This window comes from Vombatus ursinus, unplaced genomic scaffold (assembly GCF_900497805.2).
Source record: "Vombatus ursinus unplaced genomic scaffold, bare-nosed wombat genome assembly UNPS02014791.1, whole genome shotgun sequence".
NCBI lineage: Eukaryota > Metazoa > Chordata > Mammalia > Diprotodontia > Vombatidae > Vombatus > Vombatus ursinus.
In genome coordinates, this window is record NW_020954569.1 from 44,824,220 (window position 1) to 44,842,119 (window position 17,900).

Below are 17,900 nucleotides of genomic sequence, written 5' to 3' on the forward strand. Positions count from 1 at the left end.
TGATTTAGTGATTCCCTTGGTGTGAGGGGCCATCGGGTTGCTTAAAAAAGGGAGAATTGGCCCAGGTTGTAAAGAAAGCAGGTTAAATCTCCTGTGGTGGTTAGAGTGGGGCTGAATCCATGAGTAACCCCTGAACTTGAGTCTGGGTAGAATAAAGAAGCCTAGGCTTAAAAACAGCAACCACCAACCACCAGCAATAGAACAACAAAACCCTGACAGTGGGATGCTCTAATCGAATAGGCTAACTAATCACAAAGAAGCTAAGAAAAATATGGGGAGGGTTCAGGTGATTTGCCTCATTCATAATCCGCTGTCTAACTGGAGCCGTCTTGATTCTCTCATCTATGAAATTACAAAGTTAGACTGATGATTAGATGATTTTTAAAGTCCCTTCTAGTTCTGACCTTCTATAATCCTATGATCTTTAAGGCTAATGTGTTGTTGTTTGCAAATAAAACTGTGGGCCAGAGGTTTGAAAGAATTAGAAAGATGAAAGGAGGGGTAGATGGAAAAAATAAGAAATAAAAATTGCATTTGGTTGAAAAAAATCTTTTTTTTTAAAGTTAGTTTCTGTGGATAGAGAGTAATATGCGAAATCCCACCAGGCCTAAGTTCAACTCTCACCTCTTGACACTAGAAGTGGGAAAACAAGAAGCAAATCTCACCTTTTAAAAAATGGGAAATTAAATTTTATTTTTAGAGCTTTTTAAAATTTCCAAGCTGATTCCATTCTCACAGAGACAACTCATACATCATCAGCAATACAGAAACACTTGGTACACTCTTAAAAGCAAACTGCCTGAAGAACCAACATTGAACACATTTGTGTAATCTGGGCCTGGACCGATCACCTGAGAAGTAACTGACTAAAACCAAAGCTCCTAGGCAGGTAGGAATTCATTGGCGGCTCTCTCTCCAGCTGACTATTGGCTCATGCAAACATCCATCTCTTCCAATTTCAATCACGTAGAATTTGGACCAGGTTAGACAGTTTACTCGTAATGCCAAGAGCACAGGCTACAAAGCAGTTATACCAAGCATGAAATACAATTTCAAAAACAATAACAACAACGTTCTGTTTCAGGGCAATGGAACTGTTAGGTCAACATTATTGAGGAATTCAAAGCTTCTCTATCTTTCCTAACCATGCATTCCATGCTTGGTCAGTCAATTGGAATGATGTCAGCAAAAAATCCTCTATCTCTATCTTTCCATACCAAACATTGTACTTTCTTCTAGTGCATTTGAATGACTGCCACAGAAACCAAACTTTGGGACCTTGGTGAAGGCATAAGATACAGCACTACTAATTATTCACACTTAACTAAATGATGACAATTTGGTATATAACAATTAGTAGTTCACAGGTTTTAGCTAACAATGACTGTAAGAACTTAGAGGATTTGCTTGATACCCACCCTGTCTTTCTTCAAATTGCATTTTGTGTTTGATATACCCTACCTCTACTTTGTTTTATTTGAATTTTGTGTTTGTGTTTGTGTTTGAACCCCAAGATAGATGCTACTCGTTTTTTGCATAAACATATACTGTAACTCAAAAACGGTGTCCATGTCACAAAGCAAAGCCAATTTAAGCAAACAGACTTTGATTAAGGCCTAAATAAAGGCTGTTTTATGAAAAGCATGTGGAAGGTCAAGGGGGACCTGAGAGGGATCCAGTCTAATTGAAATCCCACTGAATATTCTCTCTGGGATTATATATATACTATATAAACATATAAACATAAACTATATACTATAAGCCTTAATTTTACCTATGATTGGTCGTGTTGCAATGCTTAATTGCTGCATAGGGCTATTTCTTAATACTATAAACCAATTGGGAAATTTTTCTAATCCTTGTTGACTCATGTAACTTAAAATTGCATAAAAAGTCTTTATCAATAGCCAGTTTCTTGGGTCACCATAGCCTGGATAGTTGACTCTTCTTTCTTCCAGATGAAGTGGAGTATTCATTGTCCCCTGTTTTCATTCTGTCCTCTTTCGTCTCCCTCTTTTATTTATGCCATTTTCCATACCTGGAATAAATTCCACTCAAAATAAAGGAAAATATTTTCCAAATACCATTTGTGATTTTCAGGAAGTAGAAACATATTACAAATAAGATGACACAATGGGGGCTCATACTTTGCCCGAGTGTGGCATGCGGGAGAGTGTGGCATGTTGCATTTGCTGACTATGGTACAGTTCAGCATACAAGTGTGTGCACTTCTACCTTTCCATCCTCCCTATCTCAATGTAATCTGAGATGGCTGAGAATGTAATCAGGATAAGAGAGTTATTTCCCCACTCAACTGAGGTCACTGAATTAATCAAGTGAGCAACAGGCCCAGAATATAATCAAAAAGTATAAAGCAGATGTTAAATAGTTTTTGTAACTATTTAAAAGAGGCTGCTCTGTGTTCCAAATTCTTAGCAGTTTTTTCTTCCATAGGAATAAGTATGTCTGTTTCACTGAGCCTTTGGAGGAAATGGGTATTTCCTCTTCTTTATTCCAGGTATCAAGCTCTTTGGAACACAGAGCAGCCTCTTTTTAAATAGTACTTTCAGGGCTAATTCTATTTTTAACCTAAATCTCCCGTTCACTAAGGGCACAGTCTCTAACAGAAGCCTCACTCTTATTTAGGGTTAGAAATTCCTGGTGGTTCCCTTCTCAGTTTCCCATTGCTAAACTGTTCCAATTCAGCATCAAAGCCAGGTTAAAGTTCTGCCTTTGACACATACTTGCTACATGACTATGGGAAAAACAGTTTAGCTCTCACTGCCCCGGGGCAACAATCTAAAATCATAAATTATGGACAAACTAGTAATCTGCACTGGTAAAGGCAATTTCCACACTAGGAGTTTCCCACACTGATAAAATTATAGATTTGGACCATGCTTATTCCCAATGCCTCAAAAAATCTGTCTGTCTTTACCTCCTAATGAGACTGTAAGTTCCTTGAGGAATTATTGCTTAGAACTTTCTTTCCAGAATGACCTTGGGCACAAAGTAGCCAGCATTTGTTAATGATACTCTAGGTTGGTAGAAGGAAAGAAATAATGCCCATGGTGGCAAGGAGCCAGGGTCTTTGTCCTGTGGCTCACTGCTGAGTTTCCTTCCATTCCTCAAGGTTAGACAAAGGCTATAACTCCTATTTCTCCTCAACTCCAGGTGGCCCCAGTGGAGAGAGTTTGAAGATCTTGGATAAATGTTGCCATTGCCACTAATAAGGACAGCCTAATAAGAAATGGCTTAAGAGGGCTGTGCCACAGAACTCTGTCCAATCACTGTTTACCCGAGGCCTCAGAACACAAGCAGGGCCTCTGCTTCTAGTCTTCACCTTCTGTGTTCCCCGAGAAAGCTCTGAAATGGAAAAAAAAAAAAAAGGATCAAAAATGGTGTCTATGTCTCAGGGCAAAGCCAATTTAAGCAAATAGACTTTGATTAAGGCCTAAATAAAGGCTGTTTTATGAAAAGCATGTGGAGGGTCAAGGGGGACCTGAGAGGGATCCAGTCCAATTGAAATCCCACTGAATATTCTCTCTGGGATTATTATTTTTATAATCTCTTTCCATATCCTCTGAAAGCTTTTTCAAAAATGTGCTGGCTGCCCCACACTGGGCTGTTTAAATTGCTAATAAAACTTATATTGGATGAACTTCCCTGTTTTTATTTGGCCTCCTTAGCCAAAGAAACTATCCGTGTCTGTTTCAAACAAAGGTAGACATTAAAAGCAAGTCAGCATTTCCCACTTCCCCTCATTACTTCTCTCCCGCACACACCTTAAAATGAATAGAGATTCACTGTGGACACCAGCATCAAGGCAAATCTTAAAAGTAAACACTTCAGCACCTGCCTTCCACATGGAAAGCAGGCTCTCCCAATGGCGAAGCTGTCCAGCAGCTACTCCTCCCACAGCTCAGAGCAGGTTGCATTCTCATGACAATCCCCTCCCCTTTAAAAAAAAAAGAAAGAAAGAAAGAACCATGGAGAGAAGGGATAGAAATATCTCTTCCACTCGAGTGACGAGGGGGTTATCAACACTCTAGTGTAGAACTTCTGACACTACTTTAACTATCCTGCCTCAGCCCTCCAAAATTAGAGTCTTCAAAACGAAGCACAAAATCCTGTGTATTCTCAGGATGGTTCATGGTTTGACTCGTCCCTCCTCTAGTGAAAAGCATTCTGACGGCAGCCCAGGGCACCCGGCCTGGAGTGTCCTCTTTCACTACCTTTCAAATGAAAACATTTGTCTGGGGCTTTGAGGGCTCTGGTTTCTGGGCTCTTGTTTTCAGCAGCCGTGGTCCCTTCTGTTTCAAGAGCAACAGTGCCACCGCTTGTTGGATGCAGAGAATGCGCCCAGGCGAGAGCAGGGGTCATCTTTAGAGACCGGAAACTCTGGGGCTACAATGCACACATAGACACTGACGACGCATTTTTGTGCATCTGGTCACGTGCTTGTGTGACTGCTATTAAGATAATCATTATTTCTATTGTTTAAGGTGCTTCCGTTTATGTTTTCTTCAGGAAGATTTCATTGAATTTTCTAGAATTCAGAATGCATCAAATCAATAGAGGAGAAAAACTTGTTAATTAATCTAGTTCTTCCAACTCTGACCTCCCCCACCCCTCACCTCTATTGTTCTTGAGTGCATGTATATATTTCAGGGGAATATCAAGTTTGATGGAGCCTTAGGAGAAGGCATTGATATATGTTCAACTTTCTAATTCAGAGTTCACTGAATTAAAACACTCATTTTCTTTGTGTTCAAACTTGAAGAGAGAGGATGGTGGGTGAAGGGGAAGAGTGGGAATAGAACAGCTATATTCAGGAAAATGGGAGAAGGGGGAAAACAAGTCATAGAATTTGCTCCAAAAGTAACTTTCAAACTTCTTCCCTAGTTCTTAAAAGTTAAAAAAAACTCAATTAGTGTATTTAGGAGTACAGTGAGGGTATCAGATGGAATGGAGGCAGATTTGGAATCTAGGATCAGAGTATTGATGGGAGTATTGAAGGGGAGATATATATGTGTGTGTGTGTGTGTGTGTGTGTGTGTAATGTTGGGAAAATGGTAAAATATAATTCTCAACTTATCCTAATGTAAAAATATGTAGGCATGCCTGATCTTGAGCCTCTCTATATGACAGTTCCAAAGATAGTCTTTTTCTTCCATATCATAAGTATGTATAAAGGTGAGTATATATTATAGGCAAATATGTTTAGGCATACATTTGTTGATATGTTGTTATATTTATATGTAGAAAGTAAGGACAAAAAGGGGAGAAAGTCCTTTGATTTTGCCAGTATGGCTATTCCTTCCTTTTATGGAGATTATAATAGGTGACTTTTTGAGTTGCTGTGACTGTAACATTCATCATCTGGTGATGAAACTTCCAGTGTGTGAAGTTCTTTCCAGCCCTGATCTCACAATTCTATGATGTGCCTCTGAGTTTAAAGAGGCTGGTACTCTGAAGACAGTCATAGAGTCTGTCACCAAACTGACTTAACCAACAGTATGAGCTTATACACAAAGCCTTTCCAGCTTAGAACTTGTCATGAACTTACATTTCTATGGTATCGACTTGAGAACCTGAGGTCGCCTTCTTGCTAGGATATGACATCAGAGTAGGACTTCAATGAAAGATATCAATATCTACTATAAACCTGGAAGAATGGGGGTACCCTAGAAATAGACAGGGAAGTTGATAACAAGGGTGAGTTTGTAGAAAAAAAAATCATGGTTTCTGATTTGGATTTGTTGTTTGGAATGCCCATATTGTAGCTGTCTAACAGGTAGCTGAAGATGTGGGACTGGAGCTCAGAAAGAGATAAAGGTTAGATATGTAGAGCTGAGATTAATCTACAGAGAGAAGATATCTGAACCCATGGGTGCTAATGAGTTCATGAGAGAGAGTGCACTGGGGAAAGAGAAGAGGACAGAACTTTGCAATACTCAACACATAGAGAACAGGACATGGAGGCTAAGAAGGACTGGTCAGACATTAGAAGGGGAGGGAACTATGACATGGAAATCCAAAGATTAGAGAACATTCTGAGGGAGGAGGTGTTCTGTAGTTTCAAACACTGCAGAGAAGTCAAGAAGGAGTGGTGAAGACCTAAGCTAGAGAGCAAGGGATTGGAAAATGAGTAGGAGGTAAGAGAAAATGGAATTGGAGTTTGTCTGTAAAAGGATGGAGATATATATGATGATAGCTTGACGAGATGGTAGAATCAAGTGAAAGTTTTTTTTTAAGGATGGAGGAGATCAGTGCATTTTTATAGGCAATAGGAAAGGAGACAGTGGATAAACAGAAGCTGTAAATTAGGGAGAGAAAGGTGATGATGGTGGAGGTGATCTTCTGGAGGAAACAGGAGAGAAAGGAATCAAGGGAACAAGAAGAAACACTGATATTGGCAAGAAGGATCATTTTTTTCCTCCTGAGGCTGTGACCAAGTTGAGAATGGGGGTTGGTGTTGAAAAGATTCGAAATGCAGAATTGGAAAAAAGAGGGACCTCAAGATGGGAGACTTCATTTTTTTCAGTAATGTATGAAGTGAGTGAGGTCCTTTGATGAGACAGAGGGTAAAGGAAGCTTAAAGAGAGAATATTTGGATAAATTTGATGAAAACACAAGAAGAGAGGAAACACACTGACAAAGATAATTTTTTATGAGGACACATCTTTATGGACAAACAACTTACTGAGAGTTGTACAAAATAGTAGAACCTGCAGTCAAATCAACTCAACAAGCATTTATTAAGTGCTTACTATGTGTCAGGTGCTGTGCCAAGTGATGAAGATATAAAAAAAAGGCAAAAACAACCACCAACCCAGTTCCTGCTCTCAAGGAGCTCATAGTCTAATAGGAAAGTTTAATTTCATACCTATTTATTATTTTTATTTTAATTGACCTAAAAGAAAAAAAATGTTACCTTGAATACTCTCCTCAAAGTGTCTCCCATGCACACATCAAAATTAGATGAGGTTCTATGATAAATTTGATTATGGCAATAACTTTGATCATTGATTCACTGAATATAGGCATATAATGTATAAAACAATACTAACCAATAAGCATTTACTAAGAAGATACCATATGATAGTTACTGTACAGCAGGTCCTGGGCAAGGTACAGGGGATCCAAACACTGTCACTGTCCTCAAAGAGTTTATAGTCTATTGAGGAGACATGTACATATAGAAGTGTATACAAGGTCATAGGATAGGGATATTAACAACTGTGAGATCAGGAAATCCTCAAGTGGAAGGTAGCATTAAACTGAGCTTTGAAAGAAAGTAGGGATTTAAAGAGGAAGAGGGGAGGAGAGAATGTGTTCCAAGCCTGGAAGACATGCAATGTGAAGGCATGGAGCTGGCAGAGGAAATAGAGACAAAGAATAGTATGGCTGCATTGTAGAGTTCATGAAGGAGAGTAATGTATAAGGAGACTGGAAATGTAGGATGGAGCAAGGTCGTGAAGAGATTAAAATGCCCAACAGAGAAGTTTGTATTTAATTCAAGAGGATCCAATACAACATTTCTACTTCTGGCTTCTGTGGGAGAAAATTGTGGGAGACAGAGCAGAAGAGAGAAAACCTTGAGCCTAATAAGAAAAACAAGAAATTATATAGGTGGCTTGGATTAATAAGGTAGCTTGGAGTTTGAATTTGAGGAAGACAAATTTGGCAAAATTTGGAAGAAATCGAGGAAAATGTGAAAAAAATAATCTCTAGACTCAGATACTGGTCTAGACCCTACGTGATAGTTGTAAAAGAAGCAAGATAAATGCTAATTAAGGAAAATTTAAAGGAACTGGAGAATAGGATCAAGGAGGATAAAGAAGGACCAGAAAGTAGAATTTAAAGAGGTAGACTTAAGAAGGGTAAAGTAGTTGGCAAGACAAAATGATTTGAGAAAAGTTAAGTGGAAAAATAACTAGATTAAGTAAATTAATTGAGGGGATTTGTGAGTAGAGCAAATTGGTAAAATGTATTGGAAATTGGAACAAGGCTGAAGGCCAGGTAAAAAGTGTGGCTGTGGCTATGGATTTCAAGAGACAAAGGAAAGAAATCTGAGTAATGTTGTCTACGTGCTTAGGGCTGAGGTATAAACATGCACAAGTAATTTGAAAAAAGAAGCTGAAAATCTCAGCCATGATGGAGAAATAGGGGAAATTGTGCAGTGATTTGTAAGGCTGATATTTCTGCCATAGTCCAGCAACTGTTATTTGTATTACAAGGGTCCTCTAGGATCTCCTTCCTGAAAGAATTGAAAGAACCGGAAAAATATTTCTCCCTACTCCAGATTGTTGGGGAGATTGAAGTGTCCTAAAAGAAACAAAAGCAAAACTTCAACAAGGGAATAAAAGGATCTGAGGTGGAGGAGGGAAGACAACCCTCAAGGTGATAGAGAATGGGAAAGTGTTAACAAAAGAGAAAGGAAAGGAAAAGGATAGCTGTCCAGGGAGAACTTAAGAATCTTCCTGAAGAGGAAAGAATTATATGCTCTGAGGGGAAAAAAAGTTACTTGACCCCCTAAAAATGGCGGAGTAGAGCCATCAAAGCAATCAATAAGGAGCAGAGGAAGCACAGAAGAGGACTAGTAGGTGGTAATTTCCTGCTCAAAAACAAAAAAAAATGACTGCTAAGGAGTTGATATATGGATAAAGAAGGAGAGAAGGAAGAGTGCATCTAGCTGTCTTTGCTGAATTCAAGTCACTTGGCTCTGCTGAACTACATCCTTGGATTTTGAAAGAACTGGCAGCTATGATTAGTGAGCCACTGTACATAATATGTGAAAGTACATGGAAAAATTGGAAAAGGGCAATTTTGTTCTGGTTTTCAAGAAAAAAAATGCTTCCCACTCATTCCTGGATTTATTTGCATTACTTTCTTAATATACAACACTACTCCCAAAGTAGATAGATGTCATCAATTTGGATAAGTTTTTTTTTCCTTTTACAGCCCTCAGGAAGACAATCAAGAAATCCAATGAGAAACTACATTAACTTATTTTTCCCCAGAACTGCACAAAAAGTTATCTGTGGGCAATAGGAAAAGGCACCACTAACAAAGCCAGCACCAGCAGAGGTAAACAAATCTGATGTCTCTCAGTGTGACCAGAGACGATAAGTATAGCCTGGAAAGAGGATCTGTATTTGAAGGTAATAAGAGTGTTGGGCTCTCCTAAGAAAGCCCTAGTGTGGAGGGAAAGTCCTAGGGTTATCTTAAACCCAAAACAGGAACTTCAGAAGCCACTCAGAATGGCAGCAGTCAGTATGGCATAGCAGCACTCTAAATAGCCAAGACACCTGAAAGTTGCAAGGTCCCTAGTACTCTGTCTGGAGGCATCCTATGAACCTCAAAGATCTGGAAGGACCTAACCCCAAGAGGCAGAAGTCAGTGCATGAGCCCAGCCTAGAAAAGTAACTTTGTAACAATTGCAAGAAGAGATTCAAAGGAAAAAATGTATTCCCCACAATATCTACATGAATATCCAGAAGAAATGAAGCAAGAGAAATAATGAAATAAATTAGTTGGAGGAAAGAACTGGAAGTAGAATAAATGGCTTAGAAGACTCCCTGAAAACCAAAATAGCCCAAAAAGAAATCAATGACTCAATGAAATAGCAAGAAATAGTAGGAAAATATGGGGAGAAATGGAAGAAAATATGAGAGAACTCATATAAAAACAACTGACCTAGGAATTAAGTCAAGAAGATATAATTTAAGCATCACTGGACTCCATAAAAATCATGATTTAAAAAAATCTTTACACTAGGTTTCAAGAAATCTCAAATGAATATTGCTGGATATATTAAAACCAGAGAGCAAACCAAAGATAGAAAGATTATAATGATCATTTCTTGAAAGAAACCACAAAAGGAAAAATCCCAGGAAAGTTAATGGCCAATATCCAGAGCTTCCACACCACAAGCACCCAGAAAGAAGAAGCTCAAGAAGCTCAAGGACCGTAGTTAAAGTCACAGAAGACCTGGAAGCTTCTACTATAAATTTGAGGAGATCTTAGAATACAATATTTCAAAAGGCAAGAGAGCTAGTCTTATAACCAAGAATAACTTGCCTATAATCTGGAAATTGGGGAGGACAGTAAGAAGGAAAGAGAGACTTTTAATAAAATAGAGACTTTTCAAGCACCTCTGATGAAAAGACTGACTGAGAAGCTTGAAATACAAACAGAAGAGTCAAGAGAATATTTGAAAAATAAATTTATTTGCATCATTGGAAAAGGCTATATGATGAAGTAGTGGTACTGTTCTAATAGTGGGAGAAGAAAGTATCTCCTTAGAATCATCATATTTTCAAAAGTTATTGAAGAAGTTATATGATAAAAACAGAGGACTTGGGGTGGGTAGGTTGGCTCTGTTTTGAGAGTTCTAAGAGGAAAAAGAGGAGGCAGGGGCAAAGGAATACTTTATTGTCGAAAGAAGGAAGAGGAGAGTGAGATTTGATATTTCTCATAACTGGAATGTTTCAGAAAAAGAGTTTATAAAAGAAGAGTAAGGTTTTTTTGTAGAGCTGGCATCAGATGGCACTCTTATCTTTGAGTTGAACATACACATTGACAGTTTGGTATTGAAATACATCAAATTGAACAGAGAAGCAAGTAGGGGGAGGCAGGTAATGCTTATGAGGGGAGAGGAAGAGGTTAAGTCATAATCAAAACAAACATCCTTATCCTAAAAGGAGACTACTTAAAAGAAAAGAAAAGATCTGGAATCTAAGGTGGTATCCATCATTTGGGGAATGGCTAAACAAAATGTGGCACTCAAATGTAATAGAATATTATTATACCATAAAAATTATGAAAGAGGTGATTTCAGAGGATATTGGGTTAGGAACTGATGCAGCTGCACTGGTCACTTCGCTTCTGAAGTGAACAGAATCAGAACACTTTATTCAAGGACAAAAATACTGCAAAGTAAAACAACTTCGAAAGACTTAAGGACTGTGATCAATTCTATAACCATGAAGAAGCACCACCTGACAGAGTGGTAATACATTTCTGGATATGGCCATTGTGTGGATTTGTTTTGTTTGACTGGGCTTACTTGTCATTAAGTGTTTTTCCTTCTCTCAGTTTTTAATTGGTAAGTCTTGGGAGAAGTAGGATTAACAATAGGGATGCCAAAAAATAGAGGACCAATGAAACATTTTTTTTAAATAAACAGAACAAAAAGAAGTCCATGTGGAAGCACAGACAAACAGGATAGATTTGAAAATAACATGGAATTTACTTCTTTGTGATCTGCTGTGTATGAAGAAATGCTCATTTTGGGGTGTTTATGTTCAGAATAAAAATAATATAAAAAAAATTTGATTGTAAAAAGACATGCATAGTGTGTGAATGCTGTCCAATTATAATACATCATCTGGCCCTGGTGAATGGATGAGAAAATTCATCTTTCTCTTTTCTTTGCAGAGATGAGGGTTTATTGGGGTAGAATATTACATATGCTGTCAGCCTCCTTTGAATTGCAGGTTAGTTTAACTAAACTACCTTTTTCCTTCTTTTAAAAAAATATTTTTGTTATAAGGTACATCTTTCTGGGTAGGTGAGGGAAAGGAATATATTCAGAAACAGAGAAAAAATAAGAAAAAATAAATTCTTATAAGAAATATGCAGAGTTAAGGAAAAGAAATGTTGATATTGACTATGTAAAAATGTATGTCTCATTGTACATCTTGAATTCACTTCTCCATCAGGAGGTGGTTAATATTCTTCATCATGGTCCTTTAGAATAGAGGCTGGTCATTTAATTGATCAGAAGTCTCAGTCTTTCAAAGTTGTTTGTCTTTACTATGTTGTTTTCTCTGAAACCATCCCCTTTATCACTGTATGATAGTACTCCATTACTACATTATCATAGTATAATAGTATTTGATTACATTGACATGCCGTGACTCATTCAACTACTCCCCAATGGATGGGAGCTCTCTCAGTTTCCAGCCACCACTGAAGAGCCACTATAAAGATTCTTGTACATATAGGTCATTTTGCTTTGATCTCCTTAGGGTATAGGCCTAGTAATGGTTTTGCTACATCAAAGGGTATGCTCAGTTTAGTGACTTTCTGGGCACAATTTCAGGTTGCTTAAATAATAGCTGCACCAATACACAGTTCCCCTAAGTGCATTAATCTGCCCAGTTCCCACCCACCCCTCCCATAGTCTTTCCATCATGTAATTTTAATATTCATGGACAGTTACTTTAATTTTCATTTCTCCAATTATTAGTGATTTGAAGCATTGTTTTCTTATGGCCATTGATAGTTTATATTTCTTCCTTTGAAAACTGTTCATATCCTTTGACTGTCAGTTGGGGAATGTTTATAAAAGGGGCCAAAACAACAGAATGGATACAAAAGTTTGATATCACCTCACACCTATCAGATTGGCTAAGATGACAGAAAAGGAAAATGATAAACATTTGAGGAGATGTGGGAAAACTGGGACACTAATGCATTGTTGGTAGAATTGTGAACTGATCCAACCATTCTGGAGAGCAATTTGGAATGCCCAAAGGACAATCAAACTGTGCACACCCATTGATCCAGCAATACTATTACTAGGTCTATATCCCAAAAAGATAACAAAAAATGGAACTGCAAAAATATTTATAGCAGTTCTTTTGTGATGGCAAAGAATTGGAAACTGAGGGGATACCCATCAAGTGGGGAATGAATGAACAAGTTATGGTATACGAGTGTAATGAAATACTATTGTGATATAAGAAATGATGAGAAGGCAAATTTCAGAAAAACCTGGAAAGACTTACATGAACTGGTGTAAAGTGAAGTGAACAGAACCAGGAGAACAGCGTACACAGTAACAGCCACATTGTACAATGATCAACTGTGAATGACTTAGCTATTCTCAGTAATAAAATGATCCAAGACAATTCCAAAGGACTCATGATGGAAAATGTTATCTATATCCAGAAAAAGAACTGATGGAGTCTGAATGCAGATTGAAGCATACTACTTTCACTTTCTTCATTTTTTTTCATGTTTTTTTCTTTTGGTCTGTTTCTTCTTTCACAGTGTGATTAATATGGAAATATATTTTACATAATTGTACATATATAACCTATATCAAATTGTTTACTGTCTTAAGGATGGGAGAGATAAGGAAGGGAGGAAGAAAATTTGGGACTCAATTTTTTTAAAAAAAGGAATGTTAAAAGTCCTTACATGTAATTGGAAAAAATAAAATATTAAAAAAATAAAAAAAGTTTGGTAAATTTTATAAAAATACGTAATGAGTGCTAAGCTCATAATGAGCTGTCTTGCCAACTAATTTTAAGTATTATAAAAAGAATGTTTTTTTTAATAAGTTGCTAAGAAAAAAGAGAAGGATCTAAAATGGTCTAGTATACTGCTAAGGGTGAATAGGGCACAGGTAATAGACAATGTAGATAAGGCAGAACAACTCAACTCCTATTTTGCTTCTGTTTTCTCTACTAAGGAAAAATAATGTATAAACTAGAAAGCACAGAAAAAAAAATCACTACTTAGGATTTGAAATACATAATAAAATAAGAGAGTACCTAGTTGCTCTTAATGAGGCCTACAAAGTTGCATGCCTGTAGCTAGGCCTGTAGGTCCTGAAAAAATTCACAGATGTGATTACTAAACTGTTATCAGTGATCTATAAACAATTGTGGAAATTAGAAGAGGGGAATTAGGATTGTAGGAAGGCAAATGTCCTGACTTTCAGAAAAGAGTTAAGAATGAAGTCTGGAAACTATAGGCTAGTGGATGTGACTTTGACTCCCAGCAAAGTTATAGAATGGATTCTAAAAGGGACCATTAATGACCATCTGTAAAATGAAGTGGTAATGACAAAGAGCTAGAAGAATTTCATCAAAAATAAGCCAACCCGAAAGAACTTCATTTCCCCTTTGTGACAGTGTTACTAGATCATCAAAAGTGTGCTGTAGATAGAGTTTATTTAGATTTTATACATTTCTTCATGAAATTCTTATATACAAAATCCCCCAAAGGGTAGTCATTGATAGTTCAATTTCAATTTAGGAGAATAACAGTATTTCAGAGTTGAAAGAAACCTCAGTGGTTATTGCAAAGAATCCATACCCAACAAATGGTCATCTAGCCTTTGTCCAAAGAAGAGAAGCTCATCACATTCTGATACAGACAAATCTACCCTTGGATAGCTCTGATTGTTAGGAAGTCCCTCTTTATATAAAGCCTGAATTTTCCTCTTTGAAGCTTCCATACATTGTTAATAAATCTGACAAGAAGAACAAACCCAAAGCCCTTCTGTGTGACTTAGGTGAAGTACATCAGAGAGATGCTTGGGCCTGTGCAATTAACATTTTATTTTCAATGATATGGATAAAAAGATAGACATGTTTATCTGACAGTCATATCACACACTGTTAGAAAGGATAGTTAACATACTGGATGATGGAGTCAGCACCCAAAAGGAACTGGAGAGGATAAACTATTGGACTGACTCGAACAAGATTATATTTAATAGGGAAAATGTCCAATTTTATACTTGAGTTCAGTAGAACAAGCTGTGGGAGGTGTAAATCTCTAAACACAATTGTTTGAAAAAGATTTAGGGGTTTTAGTAGACTTTAAGCTCAATGTGAGTCAACAGCATGATACAATAGCTACTAATACTAATACTAATACTAATATGAATGCCATTTTAGGCTTTATTAAGAGAAGCATGGAGTCCAGTTTTAGAAGAGAGGGTTCATTCAAACTGGTCAAATCACACTTGCACCATTGTGTTCAATTTTGAGCATTTTAGGAATGGTATTGATAAGCTATAGGATGCCCTTTCTCTGGGAAAAGATGATGAGATCCTGCTTTGACATCATGCTTATATGAAAAATTGGTTGAAAGACTTCTGAAACCTCAAGACTACATACAACTCAAGTAGTCATATGGAAGTTGATTGATAGGTCTGACAGCAAATCGTAACATCCTAAATGGCTAGTCTGACAACTGTTTGAAGTCATTTAGACTTTATGTAATTAGGCCCATATAAGGTAATAAGAGGTGTGACCCAAACATAGGATGCCAATCACCCATCACTTTGTCTCTTCCCCACTGAACCTGAGATCACTTAATGAATACCTGTCCATCACACTTGTCACTTTACTAGGATGGTCCCTGTCTACAAGCCCCTCCTTGTGCTTCTAGAGCCAAATATTATTTGTCACTCAAACCTCAAGACCATAGTTCAGCAAGGAGTTTAATTTGAACATAGGCTATTTAATTATAAGATTTAAGGTTGGAAGGATCCTTTGAAATCAACTCCCTCATTTTGCAGATGAGGAAACTTTGGCGTAGAAAGGTATAGTGATTTTCCTAAAGTCAGGTCAATAGCAAGCAATGAAGAAGGGAATTGATCCTAGTTCCAAATTTTACTAATTTACTACTAATTTTACTAATTTACTAATAATGCAAATTTACTAATTTACTAATTTTACTAAATCATAGTAACATCAAGGCAGTGCATCATCATCAGTTACTTTCATTACCTGGGGCCCAAGAATGACAACTTATCTTTTCTCCCAGTCCCCTAAAAGAGAAGGTTCACTTCAATCTTTCTCCCATTTTCCTGCTACTTTCATGTGGGAGGGAGATGGGGAAACTAGGCTGCAGTGCTGCATCCTAAATCAATCAGACCCTCAACACAACAGGAAGGGAGAGATTTCTCAGTCATTTATGTATAAGACATGCGTGTACCTATATAATATGTATGTTCATGTGGGTTTTCTGTATATATAGATGCCTGAGTCTTAAGCAGCATGGATCAATATCTTTGGAATCTGGCTCCAAGAAAGACTGAGATTTCTGCCTTGAGGGGAGTAGGAGAAAGACCAGGACTGGGCATTTGCTCCTTTCATTGCCTGTCTCCAAAAGGAGTGTTGGGCTTGATTTATAGCTATCTATCCCATAAAATATTATTGGTCTGCAGGATATAATTTTATAGGTTCAAAACAAAAGCCACGTCACTGATAACATGTCTACCAGCTTGGCCCCTTCACACCAAATGCTGTTACAAAAAACATTACAAATAGTGAATGTGTATAAACACATTTATCCAAGCAAAAAGCAAAGAGAAATTGTATTTCTACAAATTATATATACCAGATGATAAAAAAGAGCAAATTCATTCTTTACCAGCATAGATCTCTACTCAAACCATTTTCTGTCTTTGAATCACTAATACTTAGCCTAGAACTTGACACATATTAAGCACTTTATAATTTTCTGAAGCCTTAGATACAATAGATCACATCACCTCCTGAATACTCTTGCCACTCTAGGTTTCCATGACACTTGGAGTCCTCTTATTGTTTCCACAAACAAAACCACAAAGTTGGTTTCCAAAAACCACTTTCCCCTCCACTGGCTTATGCCTCACTGTCATAGTCTGTTTGGGTCACCTGTGTCCACCGCTTGCTCCACAGCATGGCTCCTCTTTGTGTCTCTCTACATTCTAGAGGAGTAGGGCACTCTTCAGTACAGTAGTACAGGTTCATAAACAGGGACCATCTCTCTCCATTGCTTCAGTATCTGTTCCCTCCTCGCCTCCCTCCATTGCCCGCCAAAGTTCCATGTGGCTTTGTATCTTGCAACATATCTGTAGTCAAACCAATCCAGGCTTTATTGATACCAAATCCATCCGAAAAGTGTCCTAGCACTGACAGTCCCTGTGGAAATATTGTGTCATACCAGGCACATTCTTTATATTCAAGAAATCCATATACATATATGCATATATGTAAATGTATATATATGTTTGTGTACATAACACATAAAATACACATACACATACAATACACATATACATATACACATTCATGTTTTTAGAATTGAAAGGCATGGTGAGATTCTTTGCTCCCAATGGCTAGAGATTCCAAAAGAGAAGTATCCAAGTCTTTCAAAAATAATTTGCAGAATTTATTATCTAGATAACTGAACATTATTTTGACCCTCCACTTCTTTCTGCCTGTGGTTCCTGGTTTTATGTCCAATGCTGTGTTCCATGAGAGGGATAGCACACACAGAGGTAATGTTATTAAAGAAAAATTCCAGATGTGCCTGGTGTTACACATAGTCCTATCCCTATACGCTCCAACTCTATGGATGCAGTCTTCTATAATGCATAGAATTCATCTGACAAATGTACCTTACTGATCCAGTCATCCTTACTATCTGTAGAATGCTCATAGTCCATGGGAGTTCATAGATGGGTAGGAGAAGAAGGCCCAAGACAGAACCTTGAAGTATGCACACAGTTAAGCGGGTATGATTAGCAGAGGAGGCTGAAAAGGAGCTGTCAGATTGGTAGGAGGAGAACCAGGAGAACACAGTGTCATGAAAACCTAGAGAGGAGAGTATTCAGGAGATGATGATGATCTATTGTATCAAAGGCTTCAGAAAAATTAAATTCCTAGTATGTGTCATGCACTGTGCTAATTGTTAGTGATTCAACAACAAAAATGAAACAATGTCTGCCCTCAGGGAGCTTGCATTCTATTGGCCAAAGAAATGAGATATATTGGAAAGTAAGGTTAAAGTATTTATTGATGGCAGAGGGACCACTGGGTAGACGGTATTTTGTTTCTTGAAGGAATAAGAGTTGGAGAGGGGGCTTAAGAAGACAGACTCAAGTTCAATTTTATAATTGACTCACCAGTGAGAAGAAATGGTGGTAACCTCTTATTTTGTGGTCCCTGCCCTTAAGAGCCTCTTCTGCAATCTATTCCATGTGCATTTATGGAAGTCATTCTCCTTGCCATTTTCCAATGATCTCTGATGCTCCTTCTGCAAGATCACACGTTAGCTTCTGGTTATAGAATCAGAGAATTTTATGAATGGAAAGGACA